The following is a 15,033-nucleotide window of genomic DNA, read 5'->3' as shown; positions in this document are numbered from 1 at the left end:
TAAGCTTGCAGTTTTGAATGTGCATACCTTCACCCGAAAAAAAGCCATCATACGAAAGGTTCCTCAGGGTGCGGCTGGACCGATGCTATTTCCTTGGCTTAGCTTTGGCCAGCAATAACGGCAAAGCTCGAACCTTGAGTTAAATTTTAGGACTAGTTTTCTTATTTTGTTTTGTCACGTTTGGAAAAGAATCGTTTGGTATCAAGCAGCAAATATGCCCTCAGAGTGCCTCTTCTGATTTGAAATTTTACGAGCAGTGCTTTTTTTATGCTTTTTTTTCAAATCAAAAACTTCCAATTTGCGGGCACCGTGAATACCGTGAATACCGTGAATACGCAGCCCCTGTGCTGCGGATATTTGTAACACCATATTAAACAGAATAAGCAGATATTTATCTGTTGTCAAGATACTCTGGCACAAGCTGCTAGCGCTGTCGGTTTAACCGAAGCGGCACCGGGGCATCAGCAGAGGAGGCCACACCACGACATCTCTCATGACCCCTGGGCAGCCCTGGGACATTATACATCCCATAGCATGCGGTATCGTACCATAACCAACCACACCATACCCCGGCATATACCATGGGATGGTATGATTGTAGTAATATGGTATTTAGTAATAGTCATATCAGTTTTTAAAATTTCGAAAATGCGATTATCTTCGGCGCGTGGCTCAACAAAATATGGCTACATCGTGCCAAAATGCATGCGCTTTCAGAAAGCATGCGGCAAAGCAGCCTTTGCAGTGCACGTAACTAGTGAAAAAGTCAAATTTTATCGAGCCACAGCTCCGAAGATAATCGCGCTTTCAAATTTTAAAAACTGGTATGGATATTACTAACGGTCGGCTACAAATCTTTTTGTAACTAGGCGCCTAACTCTAATAGTTAGAAACTAATTATTTAAAATTAGTCAATCAGGTTACTACTTAAACGATTCACCACTCTTCTGGTGCTCGCCAACACTGGTAATAATATGCCGCAGAAGATATGTATTTTTACCCCAAGGAGCCTATTTTTGTAAAAACTGAAAGCCTTCCCTGACACACCTGGTATTTCATCATATACCAAAAGCACCAAGTTTTCCCGCTTTAGAGGTCCCCCTTAACCACGCTGCCTGTTCATGTCAAAGAGACACAACATATGCAGAATCTCGCAGCACTCCGCGTCGCCAGAAATTGCGCAACATGGGGCACTGCGGCTGCGGGGCGTCGTGGTAAGGTTTGCGCCCTCTATGTTGACAGGAAAGCCGTCACCACATGTCGACGGGCTTGCAGGCAGGCGAAGACGGCGCCGGCTGCTCGAATATGGGGGTACTGCTTGTATTTACATCGAAATATTCTTACGTCACGTTCACGCGCTGCGATTGGACGAGTGCGTAGAGGGGCCACCGTTTGCTCATCCGTTACCCGGCGCCGATTCTTCTGTCGTTGTCGCCCCCCGTCGCCAGACCTCTACCGGCCTGGTGAAAAAGACGATGCCCTCTCGCCTTCTGGCGCGGGTGTGTGAGAGGAAGCCGACGAAGGCATGGACGCAGATAGTGTGCGCCTCTCTCAAATGAGAAAGAGAAAGTAGAGAGGGCGTAGTGCTGTCTGGTTTCTCTCGCAGTGGCGGCTTCTAAGCGTTGCCTCCTGCCAGAGATGCGAGTGAGCGGGGACCAGGGCGACTGCGCTCGCATGGAAAACGCCAGTTTGTGTGTGTGCGTGCTGCGCGGGATTGTTTTGCTGGCGGTGGAGGCGTGAGCTGCTGCATTTAGTACAAGAGGTAGACGCAACAAGAGGACATCGAGATCAGGGTAAGCTTTATGAGATACCTGGGCGTCTGCTTTTCGTGTGCGTCTTTTCTGCTGGCATCACTGCTCCGCATTTTCACTTATCGTTCTTCCCGACTAGTTCCTGCTTGGCGCGTCACTTTCACCGACAATCTCCAACCAGCTCACTCCATGAGGGTGCTTAGCAATAGAAAACTGTCGCCGCTGGGGTTCCCAGTTCACAGCAGCGAACGGAAGAGCTTCACAATGACTAACGGTGTTTAACAGTGCTTGTTGACAGGCATCCGGCAGAATTTCCGGGCTGAAATTATCCCGGTACTCGCCTCTGACTGACTGTTTAGGGAGTACTGGGAGCAATTTTTTTGTGCTTTCCATGTCTCCGATTCTCCCGACGCAGTACATTTTCGCCGCTTCCAGGGGAAGTATATCAGAGTGACCTGGCTCTTGCGATTGCAGGGTAATCGCTTTGTTTCATGCGGCCATCCTTGGCTACTGAGAACTCCGTATTGCTAAGCTTAAAAGATCCATGCGGGTCGACACAGCCGTAAGCAGACGACATGAAAAGGGGTTTGAGCCATGCGCGACGAAAAGTTACCTAAGCTCCGTACTGGTCCGCACGTCGTGCGCAGGTGCATGTCCCGATCGGGCTCGCTAACTGACCCCTTTTAATACTGCAAAATAATTGGGGAGAAATTATTAAAGCATGCGGAACGAAAAAAGTGTCATCCGCTACTCTGGATAACTGCTAACAACATTCATTTGACGTTAATTCGAAAGAACGGTTTGGTTTATTTTTTTAAACCTTGATCCATTTTAGCTGGGACAGCCTGTGCAGGATAATCCACGCGGCTCGATACAAGCGCAGCAAAGCGCAGTTCCTTTCATCTTCCTTCTGCGGTTGAGTGAACCCCTGGCACAGAGTAAACAAGGCGTAGGCTGGGGAGTTTGCTCGCTTTGACGTTTCATGTTTATTCCACCGGACGAAAGCGGGCGGGGTTTCTAGAGCTCCGAGCACGCAAGGGTACAAGCCCGCCCAACTTAAAATTTCTGTGCCGATGAAGGACTGTTGCTGTGGGCGCCCTTTAGCGTTGCCGCTGCCAGAGCCTAGGAATCGCCCAAACAAACCACCACTTTTGGGAGCTTGGGCAAGGTGGTTCAGAATTACCGTAACAGCGCAAAGACGTGGACGAGAAAAGGGCAGATAGGGCAGACTTACAACTGATTTTGTTGAGGAAAACAATCTCAAATGAAAACATACACATGCAAAAATATGACAAGGACTCTCCTGCCCATGGCAATGCTGACATATGAAGGACTGTGCGCATTTTTTCGAGTTCCTCGTTTAGACATTGAAGCTCGTTCTGAGACAATGCTATCAAGGCAGTGCTTACTCGTTTGTCTTCGCGCTTGTGAATTTATGCCGTTCGATTGTTTCTCTTGTCGTTCTCTTGCGCCTTTCTGTTAAGACTCTTGCACTGACTTAGAATAGCACGCTTCCTTCTTTTTCTTCTTTTTTTCTGTGCAGTGTGCAGTGAATGCTCAAATGACCGGCCACACAGGCGTTCATGTTGTTATTGTTTTGCCTTAAACGGTCATTGAGGGGTCTGCCAGTACGTCCCGTTTATGTGCCTGCCGGTATTTACAATGTGGGATAGCTTTGAAGGGTTTTCGGGTACAGAAAGATAAAGTATTCAATTTCGCACCTGAACCCAACCTCTTGAGGTACGGTATGGCACGACCTTTCTTTTTCTTTTTTGTTTTTCTATGGTTACACCGCATCCTTAACAAGTTTTCAGAAACAGTGATTAGTACTCCTACTGAGTATCCAGAAACCTCTGGGCGCTCTACCTGATTTTGAAGGCTGTCTTGGAAAGCATGTCTGCACGATTTTTCTAAGCATTTTAAACTGTGTCTTCGAAGCTCCTTAGAAAAATCGTGCTGGCATGCTTTCCAAAACAGCGTTCTCTGGAGAGCCGCATGCGAATCCCGAATCCGCGAGCCGACCAAGAGTGTGCCGAGCTCTAAGTTGTTGTTGTTGTTATTGTTGTCCTCTAGATAACGACAACAACCTTTCGTAGGCTTCGTCCTCGTCGCCTACCCCGAGTACACTACAGTATGTAGTCCAATCTCAACACCGCCGCTGACGCCGCCGGCGAAAACCGAGTTGGTCCCACTACCATACACTCTTAGGGAGCAGGAAGTCTTCGTGCTTAGTAGCGATCGACGGCTCCGCACACCTCCGAGATAAGTCGACAAGGGTTTTTCCTCCCAGCCACCTTATTCGATAATTGTGAAGGGTGGTGTGCTGCCTCATTCACTTGTTGAGTGCGATCGTTGAATTGCTGAGCATGACAATGCGATAGGTGTGTTTCAGGACAGGTTGGGCATGATTCCAAAGCTCCGAAAAGCCTTTCCTTTGTTTTGCTGTCTACGTTAACTGTTTCCTTTCCAGAAACTGTATAAGGCGAGGGCTTATGCCAAGCAGCGGTGTTATCTAACTGCCTCGTCTTGTTATCCGAGCCTCGTCTTGCTCGCCCGCAGTCGGCTGCGCGCAGCACGTTCGCGATACCGGGACGAACTACACTGCACATTTCGTTATCTTCTATGCATCATCATAAGCGGTACTTACCGGCCTTTTTCAGCCTTCTGGTCCGTAATGAAGCTCCATAAGGCAGCCAACCAACCAATTTATTTATTTATTTATTTACCCTCAAGGCCTATGAGGCGTTACAGAGGGGGATAGTACGGTGGTTGAACAAAATTCCAACAAACAATTTGAACAAAAGACATAAGAAAGCACACGCGTACACGCGCTCCTGCTTGGGCAGCGCTGCTGCCTGCAGTATTTGGAAATAAATAAATACTGAAACATATGGTGCAGAGGTTAAGAAAAGAAATAAAATGCTTTGGGCACAGCAAACAAGTGATAAGAAAAAACACGAAATGAGCAGGCCAGATAGTCAAGAAATATTTCAGCGCGTCTTTCAATGCCACAGGATCTTGAATATAGGCAATTGAGGGGGACAGGTGGTTGCAATCTGTTATAGGTTTTGGCAACAAAGAGTCAGAAAACAGATTTGTACGGCAGTGTGGGGCGCGAACTTTATATGTGTGATCGACACGCGTCGATACGTAAGTAGGTTCAGAAAAGAGTTCACTTTTCAGTAAAGGGTTATTGAAATAAATTTTTGAAACAGGCACAAACGGGAGACCTTCCTTCGAATGTGTAAGTTCGGTAGACCTAGTAGTGACTTCATTAAGAAAACACTTGCGGTACGGGCATAATTAGACAGAATGAAGTGCACTGATCGATTTTGGATTGCTTCGATGTCGTCGGTTAATGTGCAAAGAGCTGGGTCCCATATTGCGGAGGCATATTCTCGTTTTGGTCGAATTAATGTTTGATACAAAATTACTTTGAGATCATTTGGTGCTTGAGAAAAGTTCCTACGCAGAAAACCGAGTGTGCGATTAGCATTGTTCGTAATATATTTCACATGAATATGCCACGAAAAGTTGTTTGTTATGTAACTCCGAGATATTTACAGGATGTGACATTTTCGAGAGCTATAGAGTTAATTCTGTAGCAGTAAGTTGTAGGCATGTTGGTACGACGGGATATTGTCATGATTTTGCATTTAGTAACATTTTAGCTCATAAGCCAATCATTACACCAGTGTGAGATCGCGTCAAGGTCGGACTGCAGGAATATGTTATCATGAGCGTTTGTGATTTCACGATAAAGAAAACAGTCATCGGCATAGAGCTTTATGGATGAGGAACACAGTCAGGAAGGTCATTAATATGCAGGATGTTTCAGCTAAATGTAACCAAGATTTTAAAAAAGACGAAAGGCCCTAGCCCAATGAAACCAACTGAGGGTTGTTGCCAGTCGCGTGTCCTAGTTCACAGTATTTTTTATTAAGCAAACGTAATTAATTAGCACAGACTAATTAGCTAACTTTTTAATTATAGCCTTCAGGAAGAAAGTGTGAATGCAGGAATTGTAGATCCCATAGAAAAATAACCGGTTGCCGTGTTTTCAAAAAATTACCACTGATGCAGCTTCTTTTGTTTGCCTTAAAAGAAAGCCCGCGAAATACAAAAAGAACCACGTGATAGAAAAGCAGTTTCAGCGCTCCCAGACGACCGGTCAAGCAACGGCATTCGCTTATCTTTGCAACGCTGTCCCGAACGGGGTTCGGTGTTTTGCGATGGCTGCGAGATATACGCCAGTAACTCTCGCATGGGTGCACAGTAAAAAATTTTACACCCTTAAGGGTGCTTAAAAGGTGCTCCGGCAATGTGCACCCTTTGGTGCACCTTTATAACACCCTTATTTTGCCCTATACACCCTTCATCACTGTCTGAAAGGGTGCTATTCCTCCAAGCACCCTTCATTTTGCGTAGGGTGTAGAAAGGGTGTAAGGAGGCTACTTGTAATGACCATATATTTAAGTATATACTGCTTTTCAAGGCTCGTGTGTACCAGAGGTGCAACTAAAAAAGCGGTAGCCACGCATAAAGATTCGCCATTTAACATTACTTCGAACAGATACGCATATCTTTACATCTGGTTGGCAAAAACTGCCAATTAAACACAAGTGTTTCCTCAAGCAGTTTTTAGAATTGTGTAACACATATGCGCACTACCAGTCTGCCAGAATCACTTACGCTGAACTGATCATTGAACAATTTGCTCTTGATTACATCTCTTCAGTACTCTGTCATATTTAAGTGCCTCGCATTTATTTTCTGGCATTATTGTAAAAAGAAATATAATCTGAGGACCTCATCTAACACTACAGATGACAATGGGTGAAATCTACTTCATAAAAAATGATTTTAATCACCAGAAAAGTGAAGCATGACAAGTGGAAACAAGACCAAATGCAGCATATTACACTGCAAACATTCACAGAAAAATTAACTTTGTAATTGAGGAACATGTGATAATAAAAAAAGTTCAGTAAGTGCAATGCATGTGTAGAAGCATGCAGCAAGCAGTTTAGAATGTCATGCTGAAAGCTTAAAAATTGCTTTGTCCTGGACGTGCAAGCATGCTTTTGTGGTGCAAGCTCGAAAAGTGTTTGTTTCTGTATAGGTATCAAAAATGATCCCCTGTGGTTCCGTGAGAAACATTCTTTATAATCACACATTTATATAATCCAGTAAGCAGGATGTTGCTGCAAGCCGACTTGGGAGTAAGATGCGGAGGATGTCTGATTAATGTTCTTGCCTTTGGAAGCAACAGCAGCGCAAGCAACAGGTCGTTAATCCGCGCGTTTCTACCAGTGGTAATTGCTGGCAAGCGCTGAAATTTCTTCGGGCACCGAGACGGCTGATTACCCAATTATATCAGCAAAATTAAAATAAAAAGTAGGAAAAGAAACTTTTTCACATCGAAACCGAAACAGAAACTGATTGTCACCGCCAGGTGGCTGCCGGTAGCTGTTTATCTGTATAACCCTCATGGCGGTTCGGACGGTGCGACGCCATGTGCGACGCGCTTCGACGGTTGTTAAAATTCGCTACTTGGATTGTGAGCCGTCGTGAAATGTGTTGTGGTTTGCGTGTGTTTCTTCTTGCACAAGGGTGCACAATCGCGTAGTGCTGTCGACATACCCTAGTCGAGGAAAAGGGTCATTTTTCTGGTCTCTAACTTTTCAGTCTGTGCGCTTTGTGCAGTGCTGGATGGGTGTCCGGGCACAAAGATGCGTGGAGTGTCGCGGGTGAAAGGTTCGAAATGAGGCCTGGAATATTTTTTTCTCTGTGACTACGTGGTAGAGTGTGCCGGCTACGCAGCACTCGTGCTGAACTCGCGCTGGTTGGTGTAGTGCCCGTGACACGAAGGCTAACAGCGTTCTGCACGACTACGCAATCGTCTGAAAAGGTAAGCAGTACTCTTGTGCATTATCCGAAGCATATAATGCTCGAACGGTGACCTGTCGTACTGCTGCATTATTCGTGTTCAATGCTCTAAAAAGCGTTTAAGGCGCTTGTTTGTCGCTGGCTGGCCAAATGTCGCCGCGGTGAGTTGCTCTGCCAAGAATTGTCGGTACTTGTTTTGGCAAAGGGGATGCTACCGTGCGTGCGCTAGCTTTGCATGATTTTAGTATGCGCGTGAGCCTGTTTGCGCGTTTTTTTTTTCTTGTTGAGCACAGGTTTTTCAACGTATATGACTCGTTATACGCGTTTCTGCCCATGCTTGTTCACACCACCGCGCACGTTTCAAGGATCGGCACTTTGGCTGCGCGTAAAATGTATGACTGTCTTTCGAGATAGCGTTAGCACTTTGAGGACGCGGGGATTCAAACACTTTCTATGCGCCGCGGTTTTTGCTTGGTGCTAGGCTGTTGAACCTTAGGTCGTGGGGTCGATCCTCATCGCAGTAACCGCATTTCGATTGAGGTGAAATGAAAAAAAGAATGCCCCTGTGCAGTGCGATGTCAGCTCACGTTAAGAAATTCTAGTTCGTCTAAATTAATCTGGAGCCCTCCAATACTATCAGTGCCCATTTTTTGCGTCTGAATTCAAGCCCCACAATATCCAAAGCACTGTCTCAGGTTGCAGTTACCAACTAAAGTTAATTTCCGGCCCTCAGGATTTAATTTTTAAATCAGTATGTGAACATCTTTTTTTCTATGATGCCGATCGCGTTTCTGGTTACCCAGAGTATAGGATCTTGCATTTTGATCACTCTGCTTTAGTTGGAAATTGGTTTTTGAGAAAAGGAAGTGGCGCAATAATTGTCTCAGTTATTACGATGTTTATATCTACGCGTTCGAACGGCCGTTTGCAGATTTATTTTCCTCATAGCAAGAATCCTTTATTATTGCTAGGGGAACTGATGCATTTGTTGAGGCGTATACTTGGGCAAGTATATTTTTCCTGATCTTTTTACATTCATGCGATATTCACTGTCGGACCGAGTTCGCATGCTTGTTTCTGTATTCCTGTCACACTGATAATGGGAAATTGGTATCTATCTGCAGGTGGCACATCTGTCTTCCAGTACGAGTCAATGGCATGGATTTTGTGGCCACCATATGGAGTCAAAAGCTGTGTTGTAAGTTGTTACTGCATTGTGCTTTGTTTTTGTGGTTGTCATTAAGTGTTCTTTTACTTTCATTGCTCTTTTCCTTAATGGTACTGCTTGGAACAGTTTGGATAGCTCTGGCCTCATATGTTTATATGAGTAATATTATTTGGTCGTTAGAATAGGCCTGTTGCAGGCCATTTGAAGTTTTACATCCAAAATTGGTCTTCTTTTAAATGTTGCATTCTATGCATGAAGTGCGAAATGTGTGCATGTTTTCGGCTACATTGTGTGATACTTTTTCGACTATGAATATTAACATTATGACGCATGCGTGTTAACTTAAATATGTGTTGTTGTGCCACTCATCGCAGGTCACAGATGTAAAAAAAAAGTGGACACATGAGATAACTGGTTTCATTACTGCTGTCTTGTTTCTGCTAAGCATGGAGAGGTGGGCTATTTGGTTCTGGGTAGAATTATGAGACATCATTCGAGTGTACAAAAACACATAAACAAAAAGAGTAGACACCACGAACCCCGGACTTCAGCTGAGGTTTATTCCATAACATGGGCTTTTTACATGCAAAGTGGTACTAATGATCCCTGGGGCTGAAAAGTATTTCCTCGACCAGGTAACAATTATTCAAGGTTAGGCGGAAGGGTATCTTGCCACTCAAGCTGAACGCATCGGCCTGCATGCATGCCAAGCGTGCAAGTTTAGCACTTGGAAGAGCTGGGAAATTTTTGAAGCCTTTTGTATCTCTGCTGAAAAAAGAGAATTATGTCAGCAGCCCTTCTGTAGCACTCCGGAAAAAGGAACTAGATTATCTCAAGGCAAATGTGTTTGTTGGGTCAGCCAGGGAGGTGATGCATAGGCGTGCCGATGTGTTGAATGTGTGTGGCAAGGTACCTTTGTCCCTATGTTTTTTTGTGTGTTTCAGTTTTTGCCACCATGAATAATTATCTGGTCGCGGATATACTTCTCAGCCCCAGGGATCACGAGTACACCTTTGCACATAAAAAGCCTGTGTTGTGGAATAAGCCTCAGTTGAAATCCGGCGTCCATGGAGTTATTATCTTCATCTGTGTAATTTTGTGTGCTGGAATGATGTCTCATGATTCTCCCTTGTTTTCAGTGAATAAGGAGGGCCCCTGGTGTCTCTCTTTTTTGTGTGTGATGGTTCTAACAAAGTGGCTGCTCATAAACTGACATTTCGGGCTTAATTGAAGAATCCTTGGGAATTTATGTCTTGACAGCATGTCCCATGGGGGCTTTCTTGAGAAAATCAGTTATTTGTTGCCCATTTTACTGCATTAACCATTACTCATCATGTCTCAGAACTCATTGATAATCACAAGCTTTCGAGTACCTGAGTTATGGGTCAGAAGCCTTCTGACATACTTTAAACTACTAAGGATGTGTGGAACCACATTTTACGAATAAATTTTAGCCAATCCAAACCTCTTGGTTTTATCCCTGACAACCTGAAGCCAACCTGTCAACCATTAAGACTGGAAACCGTTCTGACCCCTCAAACTGTTCTCCTATTTTATTGATGTGCATTTCACATAAACTGTTAGAGCACGAAATGAGTCTGCATATTACTTGCCACCATAATTCAAACTAATTTTTGTATACCAGTCATCACAGCTCCCATTCTATTTACTTATGTGGAATCCAACTTTTTGAATTTACAACAGATTTTCACCCAAATTTAGATTATTTTAGGCGAGTGTCATCGACTTGAATTTCTCAATATAACCTTTTAGCTACACTCTCATGCCTGAGCCTTCATTCTTTGATATTAGCGTAGATTCATTGCTTCCTGTTGTACTGCTTGTCTTATGAAGCCCAGTATATCAATATGCAAAATCATACGGCATCCCTCATATCCTGAGTCACTTTGGGATGTTAAACTCGCATAAACCAAACCAAGCATATTACACTAATATTAGCCATTCAATAACAGTCCCTGTCTTTATGTCCCAGCCATGTTATTATGACTGCATTATTCAGAAGAATGCCCCAACTATCTTAGCTACCCCGACTGTATTGACTTTTGCAAGACGGATGAATGGGCTTGTTGGTAATTCATCGTGACAAAACAGTGCAAAGAAGACAATAATGAGGAAGAAATGCGACGGCACGAGCGCTGACTTTCAGGGAGGTTTTTTGGAAAGCACGTCAAAATATATACATTGTGGCCTAAAAAAAAAAGAGTGATGAAAGGGCGCCTTGTAACATTCACATTGGATCTGGATTCACATTGGATCTGTCACATTGTTCACATTGGTTCTTTCCAATACACCTTGTTGAAAGTCAGCACTCATGCCGTCGTATCTATTTCTTCCTCAGTCCTTGTCTTGTCTACGTTTTTTGTCACAACGTATTGACATCCTTTTCCAGCTCTAGGGTTAATGGTATGGAGAAACCTTAACCAAATGCAGCTCCACAAGCTTGGAGCATGTCACAATGCATGCTGCTGGCACCGCAAAGGTACTCGGGTTCATCAGGAGATGCCTAGGCCTGTGTGCTCTTGCCATGCTGTGCAGTTTATGCACAAAAATTTTGACTCCAAACTGAAGTAATTATTAGCTCTTCCAAATTTGCGCCAAACTGTTTGAAGCTATGCCACCAACTCCCTTAATCCAGCAGCGACACTCGGTACAGATTATGTGTAATCAGTCATCTCACTTGACCACCAGACATTACTGCATAAAAGGGGAAATTGCTCGTTTAGGTGTATTCCATATACTCTGCATTACTTTTCCACAACTTTGTTAACTTTTGCTGCCCTGCCCCAAACCAGGACGCCACCACCACTAATTCAAGAATTTTTTCCTGTTCCCATTGAAGAATAAATGGGCTACCTCACCACATTTTCATTCCATGTGGTCCCTCAAAATTCAGGAAATAAGTGATGTCACTTGGAGCATTGATAATGGTTTGTTTTATGTTTTGTTTGCTGCTGTTTTTATTTTTTCGCAACTGATATATCATGAAGTGTATGCCTCTTTTCTGTCTTAATGTATCGTCTGCGACGTCTCAGCTGTGCTAGTGCTCTCACCTTTATGATGTTACCTTTATATTGTCCCTCTTATTAATACCCCACTAAAAGCCATCAGAGAACAATAAAAATATGACTTTTTTGTATTTTGCTCATTATGGCACACATCGCGCTTATTTGTAGGGACATAGGCAAGACCTTTGTCTTGCGGTGGTGCTAGTTATGCTGCTGATGATGATACTTAATGATGAGCGTATGATATATGGAGTATGAACCTCAAATTATTTTTCTTTTTGAGTGTGAATAGCTTCAGTGGTTCTTGATTTAGGCTCACTTTATTCCTGTGGCCACAATACAGTGCTTACTCTTTTAGCACACTAATACAGGCAAGGAAAAAACTTGTGGATCCTAATTTTTTCACTTGAATCTTTTCTGCAGAGTGCATCGCCCAGTTTTCCAATGCCCTCATGCACCGGCAGTACATCAACAAGACTCTTTCATGGGGCCCAGCTGCATTGGCAAGTGGTAAAGAAGAGCAAGAGGAGCATGAAGACAAAATAAAACTGGCTCTACAAGCTTCAGCTTTTTCGAAATTTTTGGATGTCTCATTGTGACAGATGTAACGTGGCCGCATGGCCCCTGCCCCAACATCTCCCAGCCGTCCAAATGTCGCCAGCAGTCCACCATGTTTTCCATTACCATTTCCAATAGGGTTGCGAACGGTCACAGGAACACACCTGCCATATGGGAAACATCCTTCCTTGAAGGGTCCAGGTTCAGCGTGCCTAGCAAAAGGGTGTGCTCCCAGCCACACCCTACTTTGAAGGGTGTAGGTTCAGCACCCCTAGCAATAGGGTGTGGTCCCAGCACCCCACTTGGAAGGGTGCAGATGCAACACCCCAATCAAAGGGGTGTCAATATACTCATCCCTAGGGTGCTCCCCATGCGACAAGCCATTTACACCCTTAGGGGTGTAAAATTTTTTACTGTGTGCTAGGACGACAGCTTCTTCAGCGCGTGACGGTGCAAGTTCGGCGGCACTGCCACATGCCTATCACTCGAGGCGAGGTTTCGCGTGAAAACGCGCTCCATGCGAGCCGCTCTTCACTTCCTTGAATAACAGCGCTCGCTTACTTTCCATGACGCATAAGCAGTTCCTGGCGAATATCTTGCCACCATCTCAAAAGTGGTAAATTGTTAAATTGGTTTCTGAGGAAAGGAAATGGCGCAGTATCTGTCTCACATAGCTCGGTGGACACCTGAACAGCGCCGTAAGGGAAGGGAGGAAGGTAGGAGGGAAATAAGAAAGAGAGAAAGAGGTGCCGTAGTGGAGGTCTCCGGAATAATTTCGACCACCTGGGGATCTTTAACGTGCACTGACATCGCACAGCACACGGGCGCCTCTTTCGTTTCGTATCCATCAAAACACGGCCGCCGTGGTCGGGTCCGAACCCGGGTACTCCGGCTCGGTAGACGAGCGCCTTACCACTGAGCCACCGCGGCGGGTACCATTTCAAAACGCCGAACCCTGTTTGGGGCAGCGTTGCAAACATAAGCGGATGTCGTTGCTTGACCGGTCGTTTGGGGGTGTTGAAACTGCTTCCTTATCACGCGGTTCTTTTTGTGTTTCGCGGGTTTTCTTTTAAGGCAAATAATAGAAGCTGTATCAGTGGTAATTGGTTGCAAATACGGCAAACGGTTATTTTTCTATGGGAATTTCAACTCCTGCATGGACACCTTCTTCCTAGTTAGCAAATTAGTTTCTGCTAATTAATTACTTTTGTGCAATGAAAAACTACCGCAGACTAGGACACACGGCTGTTAAAAAACCTGAGTTGGTTTCACGGGGCTAAGGGCATCCTCTTTTTTTACAAGCTTGGTTACATTTAGCTGGGACACCCTGCATTGTAGGAATAACAGCGGGGCCAAAAGAGAGCCTTCTGGGACACCGGGTTTTACAGAAGTAGATGAAGTAAAATTGTTAGCTGTAACAAACTGGGAACGATTAAAGAGGAAACACTCAATCCATTTTATGATGCAGGGGTCAATTTTCAGAATGCTTAATTTTAGAAGGAGCAGGTTGTGGGGGACTTTGTCGAAGGCTTTTGCAAAATCGAGAGAAATGCCATCAATTATTGATCCATGGTCGATAGAGGAGGTTATGCTGTTAGTAAGAGACAATAGCTGTGTTTCACACGATTAGTGTTTGCGAAAACCGTGTTGTACAGGAGTAAAAAATGAGTTTAGTTCGAGGAACGTTTTGAGGTTGGAGTAAATTACATAATATGCACGGATGCTCGTTAATGTGATTGGTCTGTAATTAAAGGGGCAGTGAGGAGAGCACTATTAATATTTTTTTAAAAGCAAAATCTGATACTTCGGCATTTCATGTCTTTGTTGCCACTTGGTCGGCAGCGAAAGATGCATTTATTTCTAAAAAATTTGCATTCGAAGTTGAAAAAGTTTTTCCCGCCGCCCTGATTTAGACTTGGGACTCTCTTATGACGACACAGTACTAAGTGACGTCAAACATGACGTGCATATGATGTAACGCAGACTCCGTGATTTCTGGCGGCCGGCAGTGCGGCCTAGCAGCAGCCGAAAAGAAAGCTACCGCCGGCTGCACGTTGAAAGCATCTATCGGCTATTGCGGCCGTCGCTACCTTCGCTACCGTCGCTTCGTTTACGTTTGCACCGGCGTTTTTCCAGCGTTACGATGGATGTTGAGGGAAAACACAGCGCACTCCTAAGACACGGACAAAGAAAGGCAAGACGATTCAGCGCTGACTTATGCGCTGAAGTCAGCGCTGTATCGTCTTGCCTTTCTTTGTCCGTGTCTTAGGAGTGCGCTGTGTTTTTCCTCAAGATGAACTACCAACTAGCCCGCTCTTCCACCCTTGCAAGTTACGATGGATCCCGTTCTCGAAGCCGTCAACGAAGTCATCGCAAATTGACACCTTTAGCATATTGTGCATCTTGTTACCGTTAGCGGAATACCAGGAGCCCGCCTACCGCCGGTGAGCAAGCGCTGATTGGTCCCGATGCTTCAGGCACGCGCGTAGCTGCCGGGTAAGTGGCGCCATCTGGCGACGTCAAGGGGATTTGCGCATGCATTGGCTGCGCCTCAGTGATTTGTGACTTCTCGTGTCCTAGTGTTGGTTCTAGCAACACTGTTTTGTCCTATGACGTCATCACTCTTGTACTTGCGAGTTTG

General features: G+C 44.8%; 1 protein-coding gene and 1 long non-coding RNA gene across 5 annotated transcripts in view; both read left to right on the top strand.

Annotated features, from left to right (window-relative positions):
- Positions 1–1,462: 1,462 nt before the first annotated feature.
- LOC149330959 (atlastin-3-like) overlaps positions 1,463–15,033 on the top strand; it is a 31,980-nt gene continuing 18,409 nt past the window's right edge. The window contains exon 1 of one of the 4 annotated variants that reach the window (XM_089561682.1): positions 1,463–1,793. The gene's annotated coding sequence lies outside the window, so the exon portion shown is untranslated. Of the gene's footprint in view, positions 1,794–14,724; positions 14,889–15,033 lie in introns of those variants that run through there. The other 3 variants (XM_089561680.1, XM_089561683.1, XM_089561681.1) reach the window with 3 other exon arrangements.
- On the top strand, positions 7,214–12,412 carry LOC149330960 (uncharacterized). The gene is made up of 3 exons (XR_016285753.1): positions 7,214–7,662; positions 8,765–8,838; positions 12,258–12,412. It is a non-coding gene; the product is annotated as an uncharacterized LOC149330960 (long non-coding RNA).

Source organism: Amblyomma mixtum, chromosome 9 (assembly GCF_055824585.1).
Source record: "Amblyomma mixtum isolate Tamu chromosome 9, ASM5582458v1, whole genome shotgun sequence".
NCBI lineage: Eukaryota > Metazoa > Arthropoda > Arachnida > Ixodida > Ixodidae > Amblyomma > Amblyomma mixtum.
Note: the sequence above shows the minus strand (reverse complement) of the source record. Positions and strands in the feature narration are given on the sequence as shown.